The sequence below is a fragment of the Piliocolobus tephrosceles genome, chromosome 19 (genome assembly GCF_002776525.5).
Source record: "Piliocolobus tephrosceles isolate RC106 chromosome 19, ASM277652v3, whole genome shotgun sequence".
Lineage (NCBI taxonomy): Eukaryota > Metazoa > Chordata > Mammalia > Primates > Cercopithecidae > Piliocolobus > Piliocolobus tephrosceles.
In genome coordinates this window covers 3,969,957-3,979,015 of record NC_045452.1, presented here as the reverse complement: position 1 = coordinate 3,979,015, position 9,059 = coordinate 3,969,957, and the positions used below count along the sequence as shown (strand labels likewise).

The 9,059-nt window shown below is 47.0% G+C and overlaps 1 long non-coding RNA gene and 1 pseudogene across 1 annotated transcript; one reads left to right on the top strand and one right to left on the bottom strand.

Annotated features, from left to right (window-relative positions):
* Nucleotides 1-24: 24 nt before the first annotated feature.
* LOC111525443 lies at nucleotides 25-8,612 on the bottom strand. Its single transcript, XR_002726112.2, has 4 exons — nucleotides 7,323-8,612; nucleotides 7,043-7,212; nucleotides 1,893-2,026; nucleotides 25-1,778 (listed from the first exon to the last, which is right to left on the bottom strand). It is a non-coding gene; the product is annotated as an uncharacterized LOC111525443 (long non-coding RNA).
* LOC111525441 lies at nucleotides 4,285-4,854 on the top strand (annotated as a pseudogene).
* Nucleotides 8,613-9,059: the final 447 nt, after the last annotated feature.

The window sequence follows — 9,059 nt, the reverse complement described above, 5'->3', positions numbered from 1 at the left end:
CCCCACAAGATCTGACAAACCTCATCTAGGGTCGCTTGTTCCCTTGGGTGTCCTACCATGACCTCCACACGGCGTGATCTGATCAGAAGGTCTGCCACAAGATCTGGTCCTGATGAACTTCATCTGGAATCGCCTGCTCCCTCGAATTTCCTGTCGTGGACTCCACACTGCTTGATCCGGTCACGCAGTCCCCACAACATCTGATGAACCTCATGTGGGGTCACCTGCTCCCTTGGGTGTCCCACTGTGGCTTCCATACTCCTTGATCTGGTCAGGCGGTCCCCACAAGATCTGGTTTGGATAAACCTCATCTGGGGTCGCCTGCTCTCTCGGGTGTCCCACCATGGCCTCCACATGGCGTGATGTGGTCAGGCGGTCCCCACAAGATCTGGTCCTGATGAACCTCATCTGAGGTCGCCTACTCCCTCGGGTGTCCTACTGTGGACTCCACACGGCTTGATCTGGTCATGCTGTCCCCACAAGATTTGGTCTCAACTTTATCTGGGGTTGCCTGCTTCCTCAGGTGTCCCACTGTGGCCTCCAAACAACTTGATCTGCTCACGCGGTAAACACAAGATCTGGTCCCAACGAACCTCATGTGGGGTCGCCTGCTCCCTCAGGTGTCCCACCGTGGCCTCCCTATGGCTTGATATAGTCAGGCGGTCCCCACAAGATCTGATGAACCTCATCTGGAATCACCTGCTCCCTCGGGTGTCCCACCATGGCCTTCACATGGATTGATCCAGTCAGGTGGTCCCCACGAGATCTGGCCCCGATGAACCTCATGTGGGGTCACCTGCTCCCTCGGGTGTCCAACTGTGGCTTCCACACAGCTTGATCTGATCATGCGGTCGCCAGAATATTTGATGAACCTCATCTGGGTTCACCTGCTCCGGCAGTGTCCCACCGTGGCCTCTACACGGCTTGGTCTGCTTAGGCGGACCCCATAAGATCTGATGAACCTCATGTGGGGTTGCCTGGTCTCTCGGGTGTCCCACCGTGGTCTCCACACAACTTGATCTGGTCAGGCAGTCCCCACAAGATCTGGTCCCAGTGAACTTCATGTGGGGTAACCTGCTCCCTCAGGTGTCCCACCATGGTCTTCTCATGGCTTGATCTGGTCACACGGTCCCCGCAAGATCTGGTCCCGATGAACGTCATCTGGTGTCGCCTGCTCCCTCAGGTGTCCCCTGTGGCCTCCCCATGGCTTGATCTCGTCAGACGGTCCCCAGAAGATCTGGTCCTGATGAACCTCCTCTGGGGTCGTTTGCTCTCTGGAGTGTCCCCCCATGGACTTCACACAGCTTGATCTAGTCAGGTGGTCCCCGTAAGATCTGATGAACTTCATCTGGGGTCGCCTGCTCCTTCAGGTGTCCCACCGTGGCCTCCACACAGCTTGATCTTGTCATGTAGTCCCCACAAGATCTGGTCCTGATGAACCTCATGTGGGGTCGCCTGCTCCCTCGGGTGTCCCACCGTGGCCTCTACACGGCTTGATATGGTCACGCAGTCCCCACAAGATCTGGTCCCGATGAACCTCATCTGGCATCACCTGCTCTCTTGGGTGTCCCACTATGGCCTCCACGTGGCTTGATATGGACACGCGGACCCTACAAAATCTGGTCCGGATGAACCTCATCTGGGTTCGCCTGCTCCCTTGGGTGTCCCACCATCGCCTCCATGCTGCTTGGTCTGGGTGCCCTCTTGCTCCCTACCTGCTCCGCGCCTTCTGCCGACTCCAGGCAACTGCATCCTTTTCCGTCTCCAGGCAGCTGTCCCTGTGGGACCACCCTTCTGGAGTAGGTCTTGTTTTTATTGCCCATCCACCTCACCCCGCTCCCAATTCTCAGGGTCTTATTTCACACCCTGCCTGCTTCCAGTGGTCAACTCACCTGCCTGGGGCTTCTCAGCTCCTGCCTGGTTACTGGAACTGCCCCGGCACATGGCCTGGAAAGGACTCACCACCAAGTGGATGACCCAGGAGGTAATGGACATATGATTGGGTCTCATCTTGGCCAATCATTCCCTAAAAGAAATTTTATAAGGAGTCAGAAATCTCTCCCACTTAAAAGCAGACGTCAAGAATCCAAACTCTGTGTCTGTCTCAGAAAACTGGAGATTTTCTATATGAAGAACATTCTAGTCAATGTGGCCAGTATTACCAACACGATAATATAGACAGAACAACTCTTTCCGATTCTAAGTAACATGGTGACTTTAGAGGTTTTTTAAATATTTATTTGTAAAATACACATAATATAAAACTTACCATCTTACGCATTTTTTTTTTTTTTTTTTTTTTTTTTGAGACAGAGTCTAGTCTAGCTCTGTCATCCAGGCTGGAGTGCAATGGTGCAATCTCCACTCACTACAACCTCCGCCTCCTGGGTTCAAGCAATTCTCCTGCCTCAGCCTCCCAAGTAGCTGGGACTACAGGCATGCACCACCACGCCCAGCTAATAGTTTTGTATTGTTGTAGAGATGGGGTTTCACCATATTGGCCAGGCTGGTCTTGAACTCCTGACTTGTGATCCGCCTGCCTTGGCCTTCCCGTCTTAGGCATTTTTAAGTACACAAAAGTATATTCACATTGCATTAAACCAGTCTCCAGAACATCTTTGCATGCATGAAACAACTCTGCATTTTCCCGTCCCTCCAGCCTTCATTATATGAAGTATCCCTATCTTAAGTTTTGTTTTTATGAATGACTCTGGATACTTCATATAATATCACTTACTTTAAAAGATCCAAAGATATCCCTAGGATGGGTGAATTAGCCACCCGATTTAGTGTACGCCTAAACACTCTTCCCGGCCATACATTCATTCATTCATTCTGACATCATGTGCTGCGCGATGCGTTTGGGTGTTCGGGAGACTGTTGAACGTGTTTTTCTATTGGATTGGTTGCCTATTTATTAGCTTGTTGAAGTTCTTTTTTTTTTTTTTTTTTTGTCTTGCTCTGTCACCCAGGCTGGAGTGCAGTGGCCGGATCTCAGCTCACTGCAAGCTCCGCCTCCCGGGTTCATGCCATTCTCCTGCCTCAGCCTCCGGAGTAGCTGGGACTACAGGCGCCCGCCACCTCGCCCGGCTAGTTTTTTGTATTTTTAGTAGAGACGGTTTCACTGTGTTAGCCAGGATGGTCTCGATCTCCTGACCTCGTGATCCGCCCGTCTCAGCCTCCCAAAGTGCTGGGATTACAGGCTTGAGCCACCGCGCCCGGCTTGAAGTTCTTTATTGAGAATCATGTGTGCTACAAATACATTTTCTCTGTTTGTGGCTTGCCTTTTTACGTCTCTTAATGCTGTCTTTTGACACCAAAACTTTAAATGTGGTCAAATATATTAGTGTTTCCCTTTATGGTTATTGCTTCTTAATTGCCATTTATGGCATCTTTTCCTGATTTGATGTCCTGAAGATATATTTCTGTTATCTTCTAGATCAGTGCCATCCGATAAAAATATGAAGTGAGACACGTATTGCCTATCTAGACTAAATATTGTCTATCTAGGCTAAATATCTAGTGTCCACATCAGAGAGAAAAAGGAACCTGATAAAGCTAATGTTAATAATGTTTTATTTAACTTGGTATATCCAAATTATTTTACTTTCAAAGTTTCAATATAAAAACTGACACATGGCTGGGCATGGTGGCTCATGCCTGTAATCCCAGCACTTTGGGAGGCTGAGGTGGGCAGATCACATGAGGTCAGCAGTTGGAGGCCAGCCTGACCAACATGGTGAGACTCTGTCTCTACTAAATACAAAAAATTAGCCTGTCGTGGTGGAGCATGTCTGTAATCCCAGCTACTTGGGAGGCTGAGGCAGGAGAACTGCTTAAACCCAGGAGGTGGAGGTTGCAGTGAGCCAAGATTGCATTATTACACTCCAGCCTGGGCAACAAGAGTGAAACTGTGTCTCAAGAAAAAAAAAAAAAATTGAGACATTTGACATTGTTCTTTCTAGTTAATTTATTTATTTTCTCCTGCTTCAGCCTCCTGAGTAGCTGGGATTACAAGCGCCTGCCACTGCTCCTGGCTAATTTTTTTTTTTTTTTTTTTTTTTGGTTTTTTTAATAGGGATGGGGTTTCACCGTCTTGGCCAGGCTGGTCTCGAACTGCTGACCTCGTGATCCACCCACCTTGGCCTCCCAAAGTGCTGGGATTACAGGCGTGAACCACCACGCCCAGCCCGTTTTTCCTACTGTTTAAAATTCCAGCGGGGCAGCAGCAGGGGCGCCTCTGGAGGCCGCAGTCCAGGTCCTGGCTTCGGCCCCAGCCCCACCATGGTGACCCTTGCTGACCTGCTGCTGCTGCTGGCCGCACTCCTGGCCATGGTCTCAGGCTACTTTGTTAGCATCAACCCGCATGCCAGGAGTGCTTCTTTGAGCGGGTCACCTCGGGCGCCAAGATGGGCCTCATCTCTGAGGTGGTGGAGGGCGGCTTCCTGGACATCGATGTGGAGATAACAGGACGAGATAATAAAGGGATTTACAAAGGAGATGGAGAATCCAGTGGGAAATACACATTTGCCGCTCACATGGATGGAACATGCAATTTGTTTTAGTAACCGGATGTCTACCATGACTCCAAAAATAGTGATGTTCACCATCGATATTGGGGAGGCTCCAAAAGGACAAGACATGGAAAACGAAGCTCACCAGAATGGCGTTGACAGCTGGAAAGCACAAACAGGAATACATGGAAATCGGGAGAGGAAACACGGAGCCATTAACAACAACACAAACGGCAGAGTGGTTCTTTGGTCCTTCTTTGAAGCTCTTGTTCTAGGTGCCATGACACTGGGACAGATCTACTACCTGAAGAGCTTTTTTGAAGTCCAGAGGCTTATTTAAGAAGCCTCGTCCTGGCTGGTCACGGTGGCTTATGCCTGTGATCCCAGTGGATCAAGAGGTCAGGAGTTCAAGCCCAGCCTGACCAACATGGTGAAACCCCCTCTCTACTATAAATACAAAAATTAGTCGGGCATGGTGGTGTGAGCCAGTAATCCCAGCTACTCAGGAGGCTGAGGAAAGAGAATCCCTTGAACCCGGGAGGTGGAGGTTGCAGTGAGCCGAGATCATACCACTGCACTCCAGTCTAGGTAACAGAGACTCTGTCTCAAAAAAAAAAAAAAAAAAAAAAAAAAAGCCTCTTCCTGATGATCCTAAACTCTGAATTCACTGTTTACCAAACATCTTGGTCATAATAATATCATTAGTTTCTCCATTTTTATTTTCTGAACTATACATTCACAACTTATGTTTCTTTGGGATTAATAGATATTGGGATATTGGGGGGGAAACACCTTTTCAGGAAAGTTACAGTGGAAATTTGACAGTTGATTGGCATAATTTCTTATTTGAATGCTCCTTCCATTAAGTGAAATATGGGATATATTTATTATTTCTTCTTTATGTTTTCACAATAAAATGCAGTTTGTTCAGGAAGTCAGCACAAAGCCTGTATTGTACTAAAATGACTGCATTCTTTGGACTCCCTCAATCTGTGGTTCAGGTCACTAAGATTTTGTTGAGTCCTAGTGAGAAACAACAGTATGAATCTTGATGGTTTCTGCCCATCCTAATGGCAGAGCTCTCTGACTTGGGCGTATGCTGCCATGCTGGGTACTTTTCTACTTTGTTTTTTTGTTTTGCTTTAAAGCTATAACTCAGCATACATTTTGCCCCATACATTTTTACATTGAACCTTAGGACTGAACCACCTCCAGTTAAATTGATGACACAAGTAGCTAATAATCATTTTTGGGTTTCTGCCTGACCTTCTAATTGTCTGTTAAAGCTAGTTCCCTGGGTGAGAGAATCGAAATGACTTTCTCTTGTTCTCTGATGATGGGTTTAAAATTGCCAGTGAGTGGTAGCTCTTTTTCTTTCCACACTGGCACATCCACTTCCCTCACTCTTGGCACATAAGAAACATGCATTTACATAATTGGAAAAATCTGGATTTCTGATGCCAAATGGTTAAAGCCTCTTGGATTTCATTGCAGTGATATATAGCCACTATTTTATTTTTGATCAGTGGTCTGTTTCGGGCATCAGTGTCCGCCCCAGTGTTTGTTTCGGTCTTTCTTTAGGTCTTTCTTTTTCAGCACATGTAAATTTTGCTTTGTGTAAAATGAAATGACTTTCTCTTGTTCTCTGATGATGGGTTTAAAATTAGAAGAGCATCTGGTTTTGGTATGGGTATGATCTAGGATTACATTATGACTCATATATATTAGTTGTACATTTTTTTTTATCTTTGCAACGGGAAAACTACAAGTAATGACTTTTACATAATTAAGTTTGTTACAGGTTTTCATGTTCAGGATAAACAATTTTGCAACCTTGGGTGAGAACACTTGCAACAGTTTATTGAGAAGGTGACTTTCACCTTAGAACAACTGTTGTAGGCGTGTGTGTGTGTGTGTGTGTGCGCGTGTGTATGTGTAACACTTCAAAATTGATTTAAAATATGTAAACTTAAAATTGGTTGTATCTAATATGTCTCAGGTTTGGTAAATAAATAATTCTTTTTAAAAACAACAATAAAATTCCAGTGTAAGTTCTACACTTAACAGCACGTCTCAAGTGTTCAGTATCCATGCATGGGCACAGCAATGTGGCAGTCTTTCTGCTCTCGTTCTGTGGCATTTGTCTGCTTGTCTATGTTTTCCCCATTCCTACCCTATCTTAATTACTATAATTTTCATGATGAGTTCCAGTATCTGGTAGGCAAAAATGTCTTAGGAGAATGTGGACTAACCTTGGCTTTTTGCATTTCTGTATAAATTTTAGTTGTCAAGTTCTCAAAAATATAGTGGGATTTTAATTGAGATTCTGTTGAATCTAGATACCTGGAGTCCCTGCCGTGGTTCTGGAATCCTAGGGTGAATACAAATAAATTCTGGAATAAACAAGACCCGAAAAACATGAGCAAAATCAAAACTGAGTCTCCTCTGTCTCTAGCAGGGGCCTTGTGCCCTGTGAGCTCTCAGAGGTAATGGTTCTTGCCCTTACTTTAACCCAGGGCAGGACTTACCCTCCTTGAGAACAGATGAGGTGCTTCCCACTCCTCATTCACCTCTACCTTCTCTGTCTCTGGCCCTATGGTTTGTTCTGTGGCTACAGACTGAGTTCCATGGAGAAGCCAGGGACAAATGTAGAAGCTTAGGCCATCTGGCTGATCAGGCAGGGAAGGAAAGGAGCAGACTGTTTAGAGAAAGAAAATCGAAGAGGATTAACAAGATGGGAGTGAAGGCAAAATACGGATAGCAGTAGGTGACCAGGACCTGGCCATGGAAAGGGCTCCTGTGACTTACTGAGGCTGAATGCAGGTTTGCCATTGTCTTGCTTCTCTTTGTCCACCAGGTCAGGCTGCTGAAGCCATAGTACTGGCCATTCTGAACTGCACCAAAACTGCTCCAGGAGCAGGAAAATCATCTCCAAGATGAGATCTTTGAATCGCCAGGTCTGGTTGCAGGTGGTGGGGCTGGAGGCTGAGTTCTAGAAAGAAGGGCTACAAGGAGGAGTAGGGGGATCGATAGGGGAGTAACAGGAAAAAGTTCAGGGACCACAGCATTCGCAAACAGAGCTAGAAGAAGTAGTAGAGGAATAGATAGAGGAGTCACAGGAAAGAGTTCTGGGACTAGAGTATTGGGAAGAAGTAGGGCTAGGATGAGGAGTAGGGGGATAGACAGGGGAGTGACAGGAAGGAATTCTGGGACCACAGCATTGGCAAGTAGGGCTAGGAGGAGGAGTAGGTGGATAGATAGGGGAGTCACAGGAAAGAGCTCTGGAACCACAGCTTTGGCAAGCAGGGCTAAGAGGGCTAGGGGCATAGACAGGGAAGTTGCCAGAAAGAGTTGTGGGACCACGGCATTGGCAAATAGGTAGTCTGTAATGAATAGCAGAGGAGCAGGGCAGGAAGAGTTTTAGGGTAGGGTAGTGGGGAGGGCAGGCATGAGCCACAGTGGGATAACAGTTAGAGCAGAAAACTGAAAAATCTACATACTTCTGGAGAGGAGAAAGAGTCCTGGCAGGTTGAGGAAAAAGGGGGGGTAAGTGGGTTGCCTTAGGAGAGCGGGTTGGATTACAAGGGCGGGATGGATTAGGAGGGTGTGGAATCAAACTGGGTATCGGGCGGGGTGGAAATTGAGAAATTGGAGGGAGCCTTCTTCTCATTTCTTCATTGAGAATTCTAGTTAATCACTTGTCCCAGTGAGTCCAAATGAGTAACTGGGGTGTTGCCCAGACCTCCTCCAGCATTTATCTCATGCCCACCCCTCGCATCATACCATGTCTGAATGTCCATTATGATGCCTGTGTGCCCCTCCCTTTTGGTCTAGGGAGAGGATCCCAGTCTCTAGGTTTAAGAGTATCATGGCAAATAGCAAAGAGAAGAAATGGGGGCTGTAATATTAGTCCCTGTTCTGGGGATACCATATAGTTATGCCCCTCAGTAGGCAAAGTTTGATTAAAGGGCCAAGAAGGAGGTAGGGGCTTGTGGCCTAGGAGAGTGGTTCTGAAGCAGGACTTGGGAAAATGGGAAGAAGTCAGTGCCCCAGTCTTTCACTTACATTTTTCAAAGTACTTTCACATCATTTATATCGCTGTATGAATATATGTGATTAGAAGAGAGATGCTATGTTGACTGTATCAACGAGGACACTGAAGACCAGAGAGGAAGCTGCCATAGGAGGGAGTGACAAAGCAAATGGGACTAGAACTTGGGCCAAAAGGAGGGGCAGGTGGGAGGGAGCACAAAATAGCCCAGAGTGCTGACCAGCAGCCTCAACTGCTCCTGTCTGTCTGCACAGGGTCCTGCAGGGGGCGCTTCAGAGCACAACTTGACTTTCTGTAGTAACCTCTTGGTCCCTGTGCCCGTGTACTCTTAACCGGAACCATAAACATAGGGCCAATGCTGGCAGGAGGACTGCCCACTCCTGGACACCTAATGACTAGATTTAGACTTTCTTTCTTTTTTTTTTTTTTTTGGAGACGGAGTCTCGCTCTGTCGCCCAGGCTGGAGTGCAGTGGCCGGATCTCAGCTTACTGCA